The sequence below is a fragment of the Mus caroli genome, chromosome 11 (assembly GCF_900094665.2).
Source record: "Mus caroli chromosome 11, CAROLI_EIJ_v1.1, whole genome shotgun sequence".
NCBI classification, from domain to species: Eukaryota; Metazoa; Chordata; class Mammalia; order Rodentia; family Muridae; genus Mus; species Mus caroli.
Window position 1 is genome coordinate 51,733,280 of NC_034580.1, and position 17,235 is coordinate 51,750,514.

Here is a 17,235-nt window from a genome sequence, read left to right on the forward strand (position 1 = left end):
TGTTCCATTGGTCTACTTGTCTGTCACTATACCAATTCTTATGTACTGGAAATTGGAAAAGATTAGGCCTGAGGTCTCTGTAGATTTTTTTTTTTTAATAAGAGGTTCTCACATAGCTCAGACTGGCTGCAAATTTATTATGCAGCCAAAGATGACCTTGAATGCCTGATCTTCCTGCCTTTACTTCTGGGATGCTGGGGTCAAAGTTGTGTGACACCCAGCCCATTTTGGTTTTGTGGTGCTGGACAGTAACCTATGCGCATGGAGCTCCAGTGTTGCCTCTGGGTCTGGACAGTCCAGCTTTGAACTCCTTCCTTCCTCACTAACTGTGGAGCTCCTTAGCTTGCCTCACAGCAATCTCCTCCTGTCACATCGAGATTCATGTGAGTCTACTTCCCTAAGTCATTTTGAGGATGAAGCAAGATGATGCATAAGGATTCTTAACAGCTTTTTAATTAACACATATTCATTATGAATATTAAAGGTAAACTGTGGGATATTAACAAAGATGCATATCAGGTGTGACCAGCCAAGTTCTTAGCAAAGCAACAGACAGAAGTCAAGTCTCAATAAATTTCACTTCCTAATTTGTATGGTAGAAATCAACAAGTGTTTGTGGACTGACCTATCAAAGCCTCTGTATTTGGGATGTGTATGCCTTTCACTATTTGTACATCATCTAAAAGTTTTGGGACTCAGTTCAACAAAGGGGAGGGGAGGGGAGGGGGGAAAGAAAAGAAAGACATTTCCAAGAGGATCTTTGTGCCTTCACTCTTTCTTTTGGGGACCCACTAATTCTGCTGTTTGCATTGCCCAAGAGAAAACATTCTTCTTGGGAAGTAACCACACATTTCTATTCCTACTGGGAAAATATAAGATACTTGGGAAAGATTTCTCAAAACCAGCTATCAGTTTACATACACATCTCCCAAGAGAAGGTCCAAGGAGAGTGTGTATATATCTAAGACTCTGACACACTGAACTAATAGAACAAACTGGGTGTTCCCCAAGGAACAAATGAAGCATTAAAATATCCTTCCTTTGACAACTCATCCACACTTCCTCCTGCTCTCGGGCTGGGAGAATAAATGGCCAACAAGATGTGTTTTAAAAGGGATGTAGATTTCTAGGTATTTTTGAATGATGTTGCCCTACTTAAGTAGTGAGACGCCTTCTCTCATCTGGCAAAGTTATAGACAAAGGAACACTGCTTGGTATATCCTTCTCTTTGATGCCTGCTGGAGCATGGGAGAAGCATCTCGGGGTATACAAACCCACAGGAATCTCTCTAGAGATATAAGTGAGACAAAAGGGAGTAAATGCAGCAGGCACACAGACATTGTTTTATATTTTTATTCATGTTTTAGATTGCCTGTACAGTCTATAGAAAAGAGTGGATGTGATAGCTATTCTTGGTTGTCAACTTAACTATATCTAGAATTAACTAAAACCCAAACACACCTGTGAGGAATTTTTTTTTCTTAACTGAATCATTTGAAGAGGGGAAACCCACTTCTAATCCAGATTTTTGAGATGGGAAGATCTACCTTTAATTTGGGTCACACCTTCTGCTGGCAGCCTATATAAAGCACATGGAAGAAGGAAGGTTGCTCTCCCTTTGTCTGCTTGCTCTCATTCTCTATGACAAATCCATTCCTTCACTGGCATTAGAGCATTCTTCTTAGGGTTTCCAGCATCTACTGAAGAACAATTGTGACAGCCAGCCTCATGGACTGAACAGCTACTAGATTCTTGGAAGCTGGAATTGTGAACTGGAATCAGCTGGCCAAAATGCATCATCCACATGTAAAATCCAACCCTGGGATCTGCATGCCAATGTCATAGACACAAAGAGGGAGATGGGGAGCTGAGGAATAGCTCATGCGAAACCACTCAGACTGAACAGGTAGTGGATGTCATATCTGCAGTGTTACAAGCACAGTGTGAGGGTTGGGTATTTAGAATGCCTGTTAGGAGTGATGGAAGGTTAAAACAGAAAATGGGGAGGGTGGTGTTGTGTTGGCTGCTTTTCCCTGGAATGTCACTTCTTGGTGCTTAGGAAGGAATGATCATGGTTAGAAGAAAGCATAGGATGAAGAAGGGCCTAAGCCCTGGCCTTCAGATGTCATGGTTTGGAGATCAGGGCTCTGTTTGACACAACTTGCTCAGACACATACTCCAAAGGTTTTGGTTGGAGCCCTGCCCTGTGAATCAATGAAAGCCTATCTCTTTGGAGCCCTGTCCTATGAATTAATGAAAACCTGTGTCACAGGGCCCCCAATGGAGGAGCTAGAGAAAGTACCCAAGGAGCTAAAGGGATCTGCAACCCTATAGGTGGAACAACATTATGAACTAACCAGTACCCTGGAGCTCTTGACTCTAGCTGCATATGTATCAAAAGATGGCCTAGTCGGCCATCACTGGAAAGAGAGGCCCATTGGACATGCAAACTTTATATGCCCCAGGACAGGGGAACGCCAGGGCCAAAAAGTGGGAGTGGGTGGGTAGGGGAGTGGTGGGGAGGGTATGGGGGACTTTGGGGATAGCATTGGAAATGTAAATGAGGAAAATACCTAATTAAAAAAAATATATATATATATATATATATATATATATATATATATATATATAAAACCTGTGTCTCAGCAGGTAGAACAGATAGACACTCCAAACACGGCCAGTCCACACTAGGAAGTACTGAAAATTATGAAACATATCTCAGAATTTGAAGGCTGATCATGAATAGAAATGTATAAAATATGAAACCTATCCTGATCATACATATTGACATGATATTGGATAAACTATTGCTCCTAGGAGTTCAGCTGCTTATTCTCTCAAATAGGAACCATGCAGGTGAGTTAATCTGCTCAAGGGATAACAGTAGAGATGTGAAGTGTTGTTCCTTTCTTGGAGGGATCTTGGAGCAGAGTACCTAAAGAAGTTTTGTGAAGTGCGTGTCCAAGGAAAGGACTTACAACTCCCCCATACCCAACACCATACAGTTCCCCTGTACTGGGGCATATAAAGTTTGCATGTCCAATGGGCCTCTCTTTCCAGTGATGGCCGACTAGGCCATCTTCTGATACGTATGCAGCTAGAGACAAGATCTCCAGGGTACTGGTTAGTTCATAATGTTGTTCCACCTATAGGGTTGCAGATCCCTTTAGCTCCTTGGGTACTTTCTCTAGCTCCTCTTTTCTTTATGCAAAAAGAACACAGAGGCTGCAAAGGCTCTGACTTGCACTCCCCTCTGCAGTACCAAGTAGGGACTGCTGGGTCTGATGATCCATAAACTTCATCTTTAACCCAGCCCAGCTGTGCCAGTAACTGTTATTTTTTTATTTTCTATTATGGACTCTCCACTACTTGCTTATATGTCTCCTGATGGCTTCACTTTTGTCTTCATGCTGAGCCTACGTGTTAAGCTTGCTATGTGTCACTCAGCCCAAATGAGGCATTCTCTGCCCACACCTCTTATATATTCTCTTTTTTTCTGCATCTCCTCCTCTTATGATTTCTTAATTAGAACATTCCATGGCTTTGACAGTCTCTAAAATCTGCAGACCCTAACAGAGTTCCACATTTCCCCTCCTAGTTAGTTTAAACACCTTGATTTATTTTTCTTCTTTTAAAGTGAATCTTTTACTTATTTCTATTCTCACAAACTCTACTTCCCTCCTGACCTAATCTTACTAACATGTGAATATATTCCATACTATTTTGGCTGCCTATTTATCTTCTAGCAGTTACTGAAGTCAATGAGGGCCCTGTTGTTAATGGACTAGTACAACATTTGCATAAGGGCAATATCCCGCAGCTGTTCTTGTAGTTAATATTCTATCCAGAGAATAATATAAAGTCTACACCAGGCACCACGGGCTCCTGGACAGAGGAACTATTTTCTGAACTATGCACCTCATCGCTGCCTTATCCAAGTCCCACGAGTATTTCCAATAATTCAACTGAAAGAAAGTAGTTGATAAAAATAAAGTCCTAAACAACACAATAACCAATGTGTAAATCTCAGTTCTGTGTCATCAAAAGCCCAAAGCCCACAGATTTTCCAATAATTTTTGGTAATGTATCTATTGAGAGTGAGTTAGTTGAAACTTCAGACAGAGAATGCAAAGGATTATGGGTATGTTTGCATAGACTAAAGAGGAAACTCCTGATCAAAAACACAAACAGCTGAATAAAATGAGGAGGGTGGTGTGAGACATGAAGTAGGAATTTAATCAAGAGAAATACTGAAGAAAAACTGACCTGACATAAGTCAAATCAGAAGCTCTGAGTAAAGTCTCAGCAAGAGAATGTGTGAAGGACAGGCAGAGTATCAGGCCTGAAGACACAGAGGAGGAGGAGCAATCAGACAGGGAGAACGATTAACTTAGAAGGAGTGTGTGGGAATTCTAAGATAACCGTGATTCTGAAAACAGCAAATCTATGAGTTATAGGCATAGAAAATGGAAAAGGATCTCACTCTAAAGACACAGAAAACATCTTCAAGTCAATCCTATGAGAAACCTTCTCAGAGCTAGGAAAACCCAATCTAGATACAATAGACATTTAGGACACCAAACAGACTAGCCCCTAAACAACCTCCCCTCCTTACTTCATAGCGAAAACACTAAATATACAGAAGAAAAGAGTGCCCAAAGAGCAACAAAAGAGCCAGCAGGGCAGGCCAGCGGCATAAAAGCACATGACCCCGTTGAAACTTGGAAAGCCAGGGAGACCTGGGATGTGTACTTCCAAGTTCTGAAAGGTGCTAACTGAGTGCTAACCATTCCAGAGTCCTATACGGTTTAAAGTCAGACCAAATCAGATTAAGTTTGCCCTCACAGCCTCCAACTTGAGTTAGTGATTCTTCTCATTCCTGTGACAGAATGCCTGGCAAAAGCAACTCGAGGTAAGACTAATTATTTTAGTTCACACTTCAAGGCTGTGGTCCATCAAAGCCCTTTGCTTTGCATCCACACTCAGGATTCAGAGAGAGATGACTGCTCAGTTCCATGTCTCCATTCCACTCAGACCAGAACCCTCGCTCATAGAGTGGGGCAGTGCACAGTTAGGGTGAGTCTCCCCACCTGTCACCCTTTCCAAGGTAATCACTCAGAAATGAGCCCAGCATTGTATTTCTGTGATGATCCTAAATCACAATGAGCTGACAGTCCAGGTAACCATCACAGTCACTGTCATCCCCACCTCTAAATTAAGTTCTAGGTTATTTCTTACTTTGTGTTTGTATCACGTGCTCAGTTGAACATTGCCAGCGTCTCTCAAAATGGGTGTGAAGAGTCTACTGATATAACCGAGAAATCAACTGATGTATGTAATTGGTGTAAGGAACCATTTGTGTGAGCTTGGGTGTGTGAGTCCATCCCCCACAGCAAAGTAACACAAAAGCGGGATTGAGGATGTATCTCAGTCACTTAGCATTTGCCTAGGATGCATAAATTCAGTATGCAAATGATAGAACTTCAGGGTTATTCTTGGTATCCTAATGAGTTTGAAGCTAGTCTGGACTACTGTTTCTCTAAACAAACTAAAACAAAGCTCCACTCAGAGAGCAGAAGTATGACAGGTGGAAAGTACTTCCAACCATTCTCTCTGCTAAATCCTTCCAGTATGAGGCATTCATATCACCTAATTTAAGCCATAGTACAAATCCACAACGACTCAGTTTCCCCACAGCTGCACACCAGACCTCCCCTTTCTGAATAGCCAAGCCCAAAGTCTGTTCATTTCTTATCTCTCACAGGTCCACACAAACATTTCTTGTCCTCTGTCTGAACCATAAAAGTCCTGCATGAAAATTCGGTACTGGTCATACTGCATTCAGAATAGTATGTGTCTCAAAGTAGATGCTGAATGAATGCCAGCTGAGCTAATAGTGACAGCAATCATTTATTAGAAGCCTATCGGTTCCAACCACTGCACAAAGTTTAAGCTTTTTGCATACACATCTAATTTATTCTTAACTGGAAAAGCAGATATTCATCTTACTCGTTTTATGGGCTGACAGCAAGTCTTTTGGGGGAGTAACTACCCATGATCACACCCATCTTCAATGGAGGAACCCGAACTTGAGCTCCGACTGGCTCAGGCTGGCTTGCTCCTGAGCTCACAGTCTGAACCACTGTACCAGAAAGATAAGTGGACGGTGTTCAGACAAACAGAAGGATGAGCAAAATGACAGAGGCAAAAATGTCTGCGTCCTCAGACGCTAAGTTTAAGATCAACTTTCAGACTCAACTAGCTTTCCTCCCAGCATTCAATGGGGAAGTTCATCAGAAAAAGGGGGTGGGGTGCACTTCACCATTTTAAAGATTCATAATGAGCTAAAAGGCCAAGTCAAAACCAATTTATTATTCACCAACATCTCAGGTCCCCGCCTGTTTTGTTCTCCTGAATAAAACATACCTTCCTTCTTAAGTGCAAGGGCTGCCAGAAGCTGGGAAGAAAGAGGGAGCCAGTAATATATATTTACATAATTAGGAAGAAGAGAGGCACACTCATGTGGGTTCCCTTTTGAATGCTTATGTTTGTCTGAGTCTGGCTCTAGAAAATGTTTACCTAGTGTCCAAATCGTGGGTCTTTTTCACCTGAATGCAAGACTTTCATGAGACAGGCTTTCTTCTCTTTTTAGAACTGCAGCATTTAACAGATGCCCTACATCACTCTGAGCTCAACAGAAGAAAACCCAGTCCATGAAACCTGAGTTCTAGTCCAAAAGAGGATGAATCTACCTGCTTCCCTGGCACAGACTGGGACCTAACCCTCTGTCACTGAAGGTGACACTAATTATGATTTATCACCCAGGCTGATGCACAGGACCTGGGTCTTTGTGCAAACAGCAGGAATTTTGCAGTCACAAACCCCGCCAGATAAACTGCCATTGTCTTGCATATACTGTGCTAAAATTCACTGAGGTGGGCACTGCAATTGTGTGCATTACACGCGGACAAATAGCGCTATTTGTCCCTGGGAGAAGTCCCACATGGCTTCTATTTAACTTTAAAACTGCATTTTAATAATGCATTTTCAGAGAAAGAGCTGAAATCAATGACCCCACTTCCACTAAGCCCAGAGCATGCAGGCAAAATGGAACCCTGGCTGCTTGCTTTCTGTCCCCCACCCGTCTCTGAGCGTTCTGCAACAGAAGCCCCTTTTTATTCATAATGTCATATTTTAATCTAATCAATGCACATTAGCCACGACGTAATGTAAATGTCATTGTATTCTTTCCTGAAACCATTCTTTTAATTTGCTGAAGCCCGGAACTTCACAATCTTTCCACCTCAAATTAATAAGTATTGGACAGCTTTTCTATATCTCTCTCCATCCTCAATGGACTTTTATTGAACAAAGCTCTACTTGGACACTCCAGGACCAGGCAAGACTGAATTTTCTTCAATTCCCCAAAACTTTGGCTAGATCAGACATTTCCACCATGACTCCTTGTTAGCTTTCACTTCCAGGTGGCCATGCTCTCCATGTCACACTCTCTACATCCCTTACATCACCCTCTGCACCCCACAACCCAATCTCCACAACTGGCACCTTTGTTCATGCTGTTTCTTCTGCTTTGCCTTACCCCCATATCTGACCTGTCTGAGTTTGAAAAGTCAATTGAGGACTCCTCATTTAGGAAGCCTTCCTTGATGCCTTCATCCTGCCCAATCAGGTAGGATTCCTCTATTCTCTAAATATTCAAAATGCTGCCAATGCACTTATCTTGAGCTCCATAAGTAGTTCTTCAATTTGAGCTTATCTGTGCCTCTGCATTTTCTCCCTGTGCTGCATAGAAGTTGCTAGACTATAAGGACATAGTTGGCACACATAAATGGCACCTATGTTCCTCATGTATTCGTACAACACCTGCTCAAAGGTGCTAAAAATATGTCTGCAAAGATATCAGGAAAGAAGAAATAAAGAGAGACAAAGGTAAGAGGGAGAAAGAAAGGGAAGGGAAAGTAAAATAAAAAGAAGACTCCAGATTCAAGTTTTTCCCATTTTATTTTCCACAGCGTTGTTTATTATTATTATTATTATTATTATTATTATTATTATTATTATTATTTCTTCAAAATTTGTCCTGTGGCCTGGTCTTTGTCTCCTTCTAGGTTCCTAGTTGTGTGTGTTGAATAACTTTCCTGAGAAGACACAAACGAATGTCTATTTGTGCCACGTAGGACAGCAGCAGCAGACTAGAGAAACAGGACCAACAATATCTAGCTTGAAAGTCCAGCTAGACTGGTGAACTAATGAGGTTTTGCCAAACACCCCAGCCCAGCATGGGCAACACCTTATAGAGGCCACATCCCTGGAGTCCCCAACAGCTGGCAGACTGTTCCAGGGAGCAAGGTATTTCTTCACCAATAGCTTAGTGCTCCTATAGCCTTGGAGAGGGCCCTGAGAATATTCTAAGTTTTAGGATTTCCCAGGTCTAGTGTTGACTGAGCCATAAGTTTCTTGAACTTGCTAAGTCATATGAGACCTCCCTTTTCTCTCCTCCACCTGGACAGAATAGCTCCCTTTGAAGGAAATAGCTACACAATTCTATGTTGATTCTTAGCTTCTCCAAGCCCACCTCACACACTCACTAACTTTCAGACTGACCTTGGGTTACACTGAAGACACTTATGCTCACATTGGCCTTTTGCTGTTAGTTCTAAGCCTAGTCATGTCTGTCTGTCACTCTCTCCGCAGCTCTCTGTGCTTCAGTGCCACTAGATGAGACCATGTGGTACTACCATCATAGCTATACTACCCCAAGGATTGTAACAAAGCAATTTTCATCGTCTAACAGGACGCTGGATGCTTTCAAACCATGATTCTATACACCACCTGTGAGGTAGTAACAAAAAGTACATACTCAAAGTCCTCATTCATTTCCCAAGAGTAATTCTTTGGAGTTTTCTAAAGACCTGGCTTCAAAATCCAGTTCCACTGCTTACTAGCATCTCCAGCATGGTAACTCAGTTATCCCCCAAGTGGCCTTTCTGTTATGTGAGGCCATCAGTACCCATCTGCATCAGGAAGGGATAAAAAGTCTTAAATAAAGCAGTGGGTGCAGAGAGAAGACCACTGACTCTGATTAGGGGTTGGGAGAAGGGCATTTCTTCTGTAGACACAGTGGTGTCTTATTGAAAACTTGGCTAGACTTAGAATCTCCATGGCAACACACTTCTGGGTATGTGAGTATTTCTCCAGATAGGTTTAACTAAGGAGGTAGCACCACCCCATGGGCTGGGGTCCTAAACAGAATAACAAGGAGAGTGATCTGAGCGTTAGCAGCCATCTATTTCTGCTTCCTGATTGTACCTGCCTTGTGTCCAGACATCTAACACTCTTGGTACCATGCCTTCCTGCCATAATGCACTGCACCCTCACAAAACGAGCCCAAACACTTCCTTCCTTAAACTTCTTTTCCCTTGTTTGGTCATGTCAACAGAGAAACAATGAGGTTGTGACCATGATCAGTGACATAAATTCCTCACTGCTATGGCTGCCGTTTTCCATCACCAGTCTCATCCACTCGTGTATTCCATGAACACCACGCTGTACTTGTTTATTATGCCCCGGTTGCAGTTTCTGTTCTGAAGGACCCAAAGGGAGATGATAATGGTATAATGGCATAAGGTCTGAGACTTGTGTTTAATAAATATGCGGTGGTGATGGTGACATTTAGTAAATGGAAGGCCTCCGATTGCAAATCACAAGCTCCCCTCCCCCAGAAAAGGTCCTCTAGCCCAGAAGACATTTTCTAACAAGAAGACCAAGACCTCTTGCAGCAGATTCTTAGTACAATGCTTGCCTATTTGCCTACAGAATCATTCAAGCAAGGCAATCAGAGCCTCTCTTGTAAAGTGAAAGACCACCGCCACATATTCCCACAGAGTCTGCGACGTGCAGCCCCTGGGTGGGGAAAAGGCTCCCAAATGCAACCCTTGGATTCTGAACACTATCTATCTCCAAGCTGGAACTGTCTGTCCCTGACTCTTTGCTGACCCCAACTATCCAGTGGCAGGTGTCAAGTATGCACAGGATCTTCCATAGTGCCTTAGGGTAGCATGTCAACTCTCACCCATGAGGCAAAGAGGGAGCATATAACACTATAAACATGGCCCCGGTCCTGCCATTCAGTCTAATGGAGAAAATTTGAGGGTAAATGGACTAAGAGGTGAAGGTGGAGGTAGAATATGCTAAGCAAACAGAGAGAGAGGTGCAAGATTTCAGGACATCAGGAATCACACATTCCAAGGTATCTTTTAGGCTCCCAACCCTTATGTGCATCCTAATAAGCACATATGTCACTCAAATGATCTGCTTATAGCTCATGCCCAGGTTTTGCCCAGTGAGCAAGACTCTACCAAGTCCATATTTAAGCCTCCTGCTGATGCTCTGTGCTTGAGGTAAGGCTCTGGGGTCCAGAGTGCCTTAAGCCTGACTGCACTCTGTCTTTATTGTTCTGTCTCCATTGTCCCAGGGTCCCTTTCAAATCACTCACTTTTCACATTCTTTTGTGGAGTATCTCTCTGCTGTAATAGAGTAGCTTGCCAGCATCACTTGGCTTCTGCTTGATCATGTTCTACAGAAAGCATACTCAACCCGTCTCTAGAGCTCAGCTAAGCCCATCAACCACCCATCCAAAACAAGAACTTTGTCAAAGGCAAAAAACGATGTGTTACTACAGCTCCTTCTAGAAAACTCTTTCCTGTTTTTCTCCATCCTCTCCTCCCTCCTTCTGCCCATCTATCTGCCCTTCCTGTTTTCCTCTTTCCTCCCTGCCTGCCTTTTTCCTCCCTATCCTATATATATTCACACATCCTATATATTCACACACATATTTATGGTATATATGCACATTAAATTTAGTACACATTTTAAATCAATAATAGCACTTACTATTTGAATGCCTAGTGTGCCCCCAGCACTGCAGTAAAGATGTGAAATCCATTATCTTGTTTAAATCTTGTTTAATATTCCCAGAGTGCTTCAAGGTATAGAATTTCCCCCCATGAGAAGCAAAACTGGTGAATATTGAGTCATCGATCCAAAGCATGGAGTCACTACGTATAAAATTAAGTATTTGATTTGGGATTAGGCTTTCTTGACTCTAAATCCCTATGTAGAACCCTTGACTATCCTTTTGCATGTGTTTTGTCCCCAGGAGGCAGAGAGGCCAAGCAAACTGGTCACCCGTTTGAAAGTTTAAATCCAAAGTACCTAATGAGATCCCCACACCTTGACAGACATGAGCCAGTTCTTTAGAAACAACTCTTTGGTAACAATCACCACAGACTTCTGTTTGCATGAATCGAATCTTGAATCTTGTTTTGTATTCTTTCGAGTCAGATTACATGTTTATTTGCAATGCCCTACCTCAGAGTGAACTAAGTAGAAGAAACAAGATTTGGGTCTGGTGGCCTGCTGTTCAGTGTCTTTCTAAACATCTGCAACTTGCCTTCCATTCTCTGCACCTCTGCAGGATGGTGCCTAAGCAGACAGAATTCATCTTTCCTCTGTGAACATCACAGAGGAGTAGTAGCTTAAATAAGCTTTAAAACACACAAGCACCCAGCCTGTGTTTTCTCAGGTGCGACTTAGGAACATCTAATGGGCTGGGGGGTGACTTTTCCCAGAGACTCAATTATCATAAATCTGGAAGATTATGTTAGAAAAAAAAAAAAAGCTACTCAGAAAACCAGGCATGTGGTGTTGCTGCTGCTGGAAATGGGCTGTTGGAAATATCCATTGTCTTGAACTGTCCTGGGCCCAGATTAAAATCTTTCCCTTTTGTGAAGTTAGAGAGATTTCAGCAACACTCCCTCTAAGTGGTTCAGAGATACTTCAATGCTTAAGAGTAGGGCTGAATCCCCTGCTCTTCCGAGCAGTTCAGCGAGGCAAAGACGTTTATTTTAAGCAATCATGTTCTCTGGAAGTAGTCCAACAACCAAAGGGAAAACCCTGACTGCCGGTAGGAATCTGGACCCAGAGAGACTCCAACTGGTGCCTTTCTCTATGTCGGCTGCTTGGCTTTACAAGGACTAGGGAAATCTAGGAAGCAGATATCAGAATCCCCAATAGATGAAATGTGAATGTAATGTCAGCTTTAATAAAACAGCTAAGCTTTAGCTGGGAGATAACTTAATTGAGAAATCTCAGCTAGGAGAGATCATTATTTCTTTAATCAATTACAAGTTAAACCACCAAATGCTGGAATGCAGCAAAATAAGATAGTACCAGCCTCGGGTCACAGCCAGGGTCTACTGAGCCCCCTACATACAGGATGACAACAGATGATTCATGGAGATGATTTGCATGGAAGCGTTGGTTGTATTTCTTTTCCTTTTAAGTCTAACACATGGGTGAATGTTCAGAAATGGCCCAGCATCCTAGATCCACTGGTGTAAATTACCATTTAGTTATATCTGCTAATACATGCAATCTGAGAGCTCAGATGGTATCAGATGACTAGAAAACTAGAGGTAAGCAAAGGTGCCAGGCACCAAGTCTACTTTCTTAACCCAGGCTAGCTGGCTGCTTCTAAGTATCAGCAGTGATGGGCTTGCTTCTTTGTTGTTGAGAAAACATCCCAGAGACTCTTGAACTGTCTACGGCCATAGACTACCAAGAACCTCAGAAGACTTGGAGGCTTCACAACTCCTGTTAAACAGTGCTTGTATGAGGCTCATTTAATTTGATTTCTTTAAATAGGGTCTCTTCTTGTAACTAAGATTGTCCTGGATTTGCAACGTAGCCCAGGCTTGCCTCAAACTAATAGTCTTCCTGCCTCAGCCTCCCCTCAACTATAGAAGGAAGACATTTTGTAAGTTAAATGTGGGAAAGCACATCTATGTGCTACAGCACAATCAGATCATGCAATCTTGTGACTAATGCTGACTCCTGAACTTCCCACCATGATGGCTCCTCCTTCAAAGGCTCATTCAAAGTTAAGTATTTGTCTACCACTGAGTTTAGGCTGAGTCAACCCAGCCCAAAGGGCCTTTTCTAATGCTATCCACTCTGTGTTAGGAAATATCTGGTTTCAATCCACATTTATCCCTGGGGATTACTGACTTTATTTCCATGAAGATAGAACCTACTGGAATCTTCCACATGCATCTGGCATCTCTCATGAATCTATACAAAATGGTTTCAAGTTCTCTTCCGAATGATAACTCATAACAGTCTTCAAGTTCGCCCTTGGGATGCCTTTATTGGGTGTCTCTCCCCGCATGTCTCCTCTCAGGTAGAACAAGGCTGTCTTTTTAATCCAGTAAGAATGCCTCAGAAATAAGAGAAATCACTGCTGCTGCTGCCCTCTTATCACGGAGTGCACTGTCCGAGGGATGCAGGATGCCATGTTGTAAGAAGGCCCAGGATACCCTTGCTGGGCTCCCTTGCCAGGAGCCACACAAGTGAACCCTTTTGGAAGGGGGTTGATAGTTGTTGGCCAAGCATTCACATTACACCAACTGCAGCCAGTGTATCTGGATCTCCACAAGAGATCCTGAATCAGAAACCCGCCACTAGGTCCCCAGATCTTGTCAGATACACAGGATGCATCGATTTGACTCTTTCAAGCCTCTGAGTTTCGTGATAATTTGTGACATAGAACAGATCCCCAGAACTTAGCTTTGGTGACATTTATTTGTAAGGGAGGAGAGGCAGATGCATATGGAGACCAGAGAACAACTTAGAACATTGTTCCTCGGGTGCTGACCATTTGTTTTGCTGAGAGAGGTTCTCTCACTGTCCTGGAATCCATACTTCTGCTATCTACTAGACTGGCTAGACAGTGAGCCTCGGGGACCTGCATGTTTCGGTTTCCCTGGGCTAGGATTACTACCATGTATCATTATGTCTATTTTTTAATATGTGTATGCCTGGGTTCTCATGCTCACCTGGCAAACATTTGTCTACTGAGCTAACTTTCAGGTTTGTTTTTCATTTTTTGTTTTGTCTTAGTTTTGCTTCCTGTTGTGATTAAATATATATATACCCTGACAAAACCAACTTAAGGGAAAAGGGGGTTATTTTGCTCACAATTTGGGGTTACACAGTCTGTACTTAGAGGAAAAACAAAGGTGTCAGAATTTTCAAGCAGCGGGTCACATTATATCTGAACTCAGAGGAACAGAAGGCTAAACACTGGTGTGTTGATACTCAGCCCGCACTCTCTGCTATTACGTTTTCCTGGACCCCATCCCAGGGAATGATGCCACGAACAGTATGGGGTCATATACAATCCTGATAATCCCCCACAAGCATGCCCACAGGTCAACATAATTTATACAATTCTACACTGAGACTCCCAAAGTGAGTTCAGATTGTGTCCAGTTGATTGCAGCTAGACATTGTGGTACTGGCGAGTAACCCTCCAGGTCTGTCTAATGAACAGTCTACTCTCCTTTCCCTCTTCATCTGTGTGGCCTGGGCTTCTATTTTTCTTGTCCCATTCTGGGACCATTTCTGCATATCAATGGCCTTTGTAGTGTCAATCTGTGTTAGTCAAACCTCCTCTGAAAGTATCAGAAATTCACAAAGCCATTTGTGCACAAAGCAGGGTTTGTGATTCATGTCCTTGCGACTGAATTCCAGAAGAGAGGACTGGCCTTAGAGATAGCAAAAACCAGGGTTTTATATGAGTCCTAGCCTCATAGTCATTCTCTCTCTCTCTCTCTCTCTCTCTCTCTCTCTCTCTCTCTCTCTCTCTCTCCCTCCACCTCCCTTCATTCTTCTCCCTCCCTGCTTACTTCCCTCCTCACAGGTATTGGCTTAATTTTCTAAGCATCTATTTCCAGGAGGTTATAATTAATTTCATATAATTTACACACTCAGGCCTGTGTAGCCAGAAACCAAAGAATGTTGGAGACCTCAGGAAAGAATCATTCCCCTTTCCCCAGACCCCTGTAATGTGAATCTCTTGTTATGCCCATATAGGGTGTGTGTGTGTGTGTGTGTGTGTGTGTGTGTGTGCGTGTGTGTGTGTGTGTACACGCACACTCATGTGCATATGCACACATCTTCCTGTGGCTAGAGGCTCATGGAATAGAAGCAGCTTATAAGAGCTACTTGGAGAAGTAACTCTACAATGAAGGTGCCTTAGGGCAATAACTAAGCTCAGCTGTCTTTACTGGATGGGATAGCCTCCTAGTGCTCAGATTCATGCCACGTGAGAACAGAGATATTTTCTGATCAATTCACTTTATAGAATAGATGTAAACATTTGATAAAACAAAGGCTCTCTTAAACAAAGGGGATGCTCAAAAGCATGGATGGAGGTCTAAAGAACATCCATTCTTGATTGAACATAAGGACAATACAGCCAGAAAAGTACTTGTTTTAGGACCAGTACATGCATGCCCAGGGCCATGGCTTTATAACTACACCATTGCAGCACAGAGTCATGACACCCTGCAAAGCTGTTTGAAAAGTTGACCTCAACACAGTGCTCATCATGGACAAATTATTCCTTTTATTTTATGCAGGAAATCACACTCATAGCCAACCACATGGCAGTAAGTTCTTAGCTAGCAGGCAGCCTGAGACATGGTACAGTATAATGGTCAGAAAGACAGGCATCTCAGAAGACAGCCCAGGTTTGAGTCTCTGATCTCCTTATTACTTACTCTATAATAATTTGGAACTATTTTTTCAACCTGTCCCTACCTGTCCCCTCATCATAGAATTAAAGTCACGATGATGCTACTGCTATAGAGATGCTACAAGTCAAATGATAAATATTTACAACACCCCCTTTCCCAGCTTCAGGCATGATTACTACCATATTGATAGCAACAATTATCATTAGTATTATTCATGCCATTTTGTTAAGAAGGAGTGAGAGTTGTTTATGTAAAAAAACAAAAAACAAAACAAAAAACAAAACAAAAAACCTCCAGCATCATAAAATTATATACACCCTCAGAGGAAAGTGCCACATGTTCAAATATCATCTATCATATGGAAGAAGATCATTTAAAAGTCATCCTTAGCATCCAGTGGACTTGGTCATGTTCTCTAGCATGATAAGGTGGGTGTGTATGGGAGCGTCTGTAGGACACTTGGACTGGAAATAGAGACTTCTTAGAAGGCCTCAACATCTCTCTCGCCATGTGTTGAAGTCTGTACTGATGGCATACGGATTCGTCTTCAAATAATACATGAGCAAATATATCCCAATGCTCTTCTGGGAGAAATGAGCATTCATCTGCGGTTTGTTGGCTTTCCAAATGCAGAAGCAGAGATTTAAACCATATTTAGGTCCCAACACAACCATCCTAAAATCCAATCGTTTCTAATGCCCATTTTTATCCACGTACAGCACATAATTAAATGCTAGCGGGAAGCGCACTGTATTTAGAAATGAACAAGGCAGGATCATCGGCCACTGCTATTTATATATGCCTTAGCTCAAATATCTCAGTCTCTGCATGTTCACTACTGACACTGCTCAGTCTCAAAATCCCTTTTTCAAAGTATGGATTTCATTTCAGAAGGGTGTGTCTGTTGAGCAGTTATATCCAATAATCATGCAGCTGGAGAATCCATGTGATACTTGAAATACATTTAGCACACCTGCCCGAGGAATTTCTTTCACTAGGTGTTTAGAAAATGCCTGTCCCAGGTCATAGGAGGACTCAGACACAAGGTTAAGTCTTCTGTGTCACATACAAGCCCAATCCAGGAGTCTCGGTGACCACTTCCTGTATGTCACACAGGAGTGCGGCCCTGGGGCCATGATGAACACTTCCTGCAAGTCTCCAGTGAGCACTGTGCTGAAGCCCTTATGACCAGTTCCTGGCAAGTCGAGATGGAATCTAGTAGAATCCACACAGCCACATCCAATCAATGAAAATTAGCATCACAACTGTTTACTCTGCCCCAGGACACTCCATTTCCATCTTTATCTTATTACATCATTCAGTCCTCAGTTATAAATGATCTGAACCAGATTGGCTCATCTCTGCACTGGGTGACTGACTCATCCATGATGCATAGGTCCATCTCAAAGAACGCACTTGGCGACCTGGTCCCATTACATAAAATGCCTCTGCCAGGAGGCATAATTACCACACAAGATATGCTTTTAAAGTAAGCAATGCAGTGGAAGTTACTATGTCCTCAAAGCAGGTCAATATATCTAGCTTCTTTCCCTTGCCGTCATGTTCTCAAAATTCATGTTGTGACATGTACCAAGACTTCTTTCCTTTAATGTAT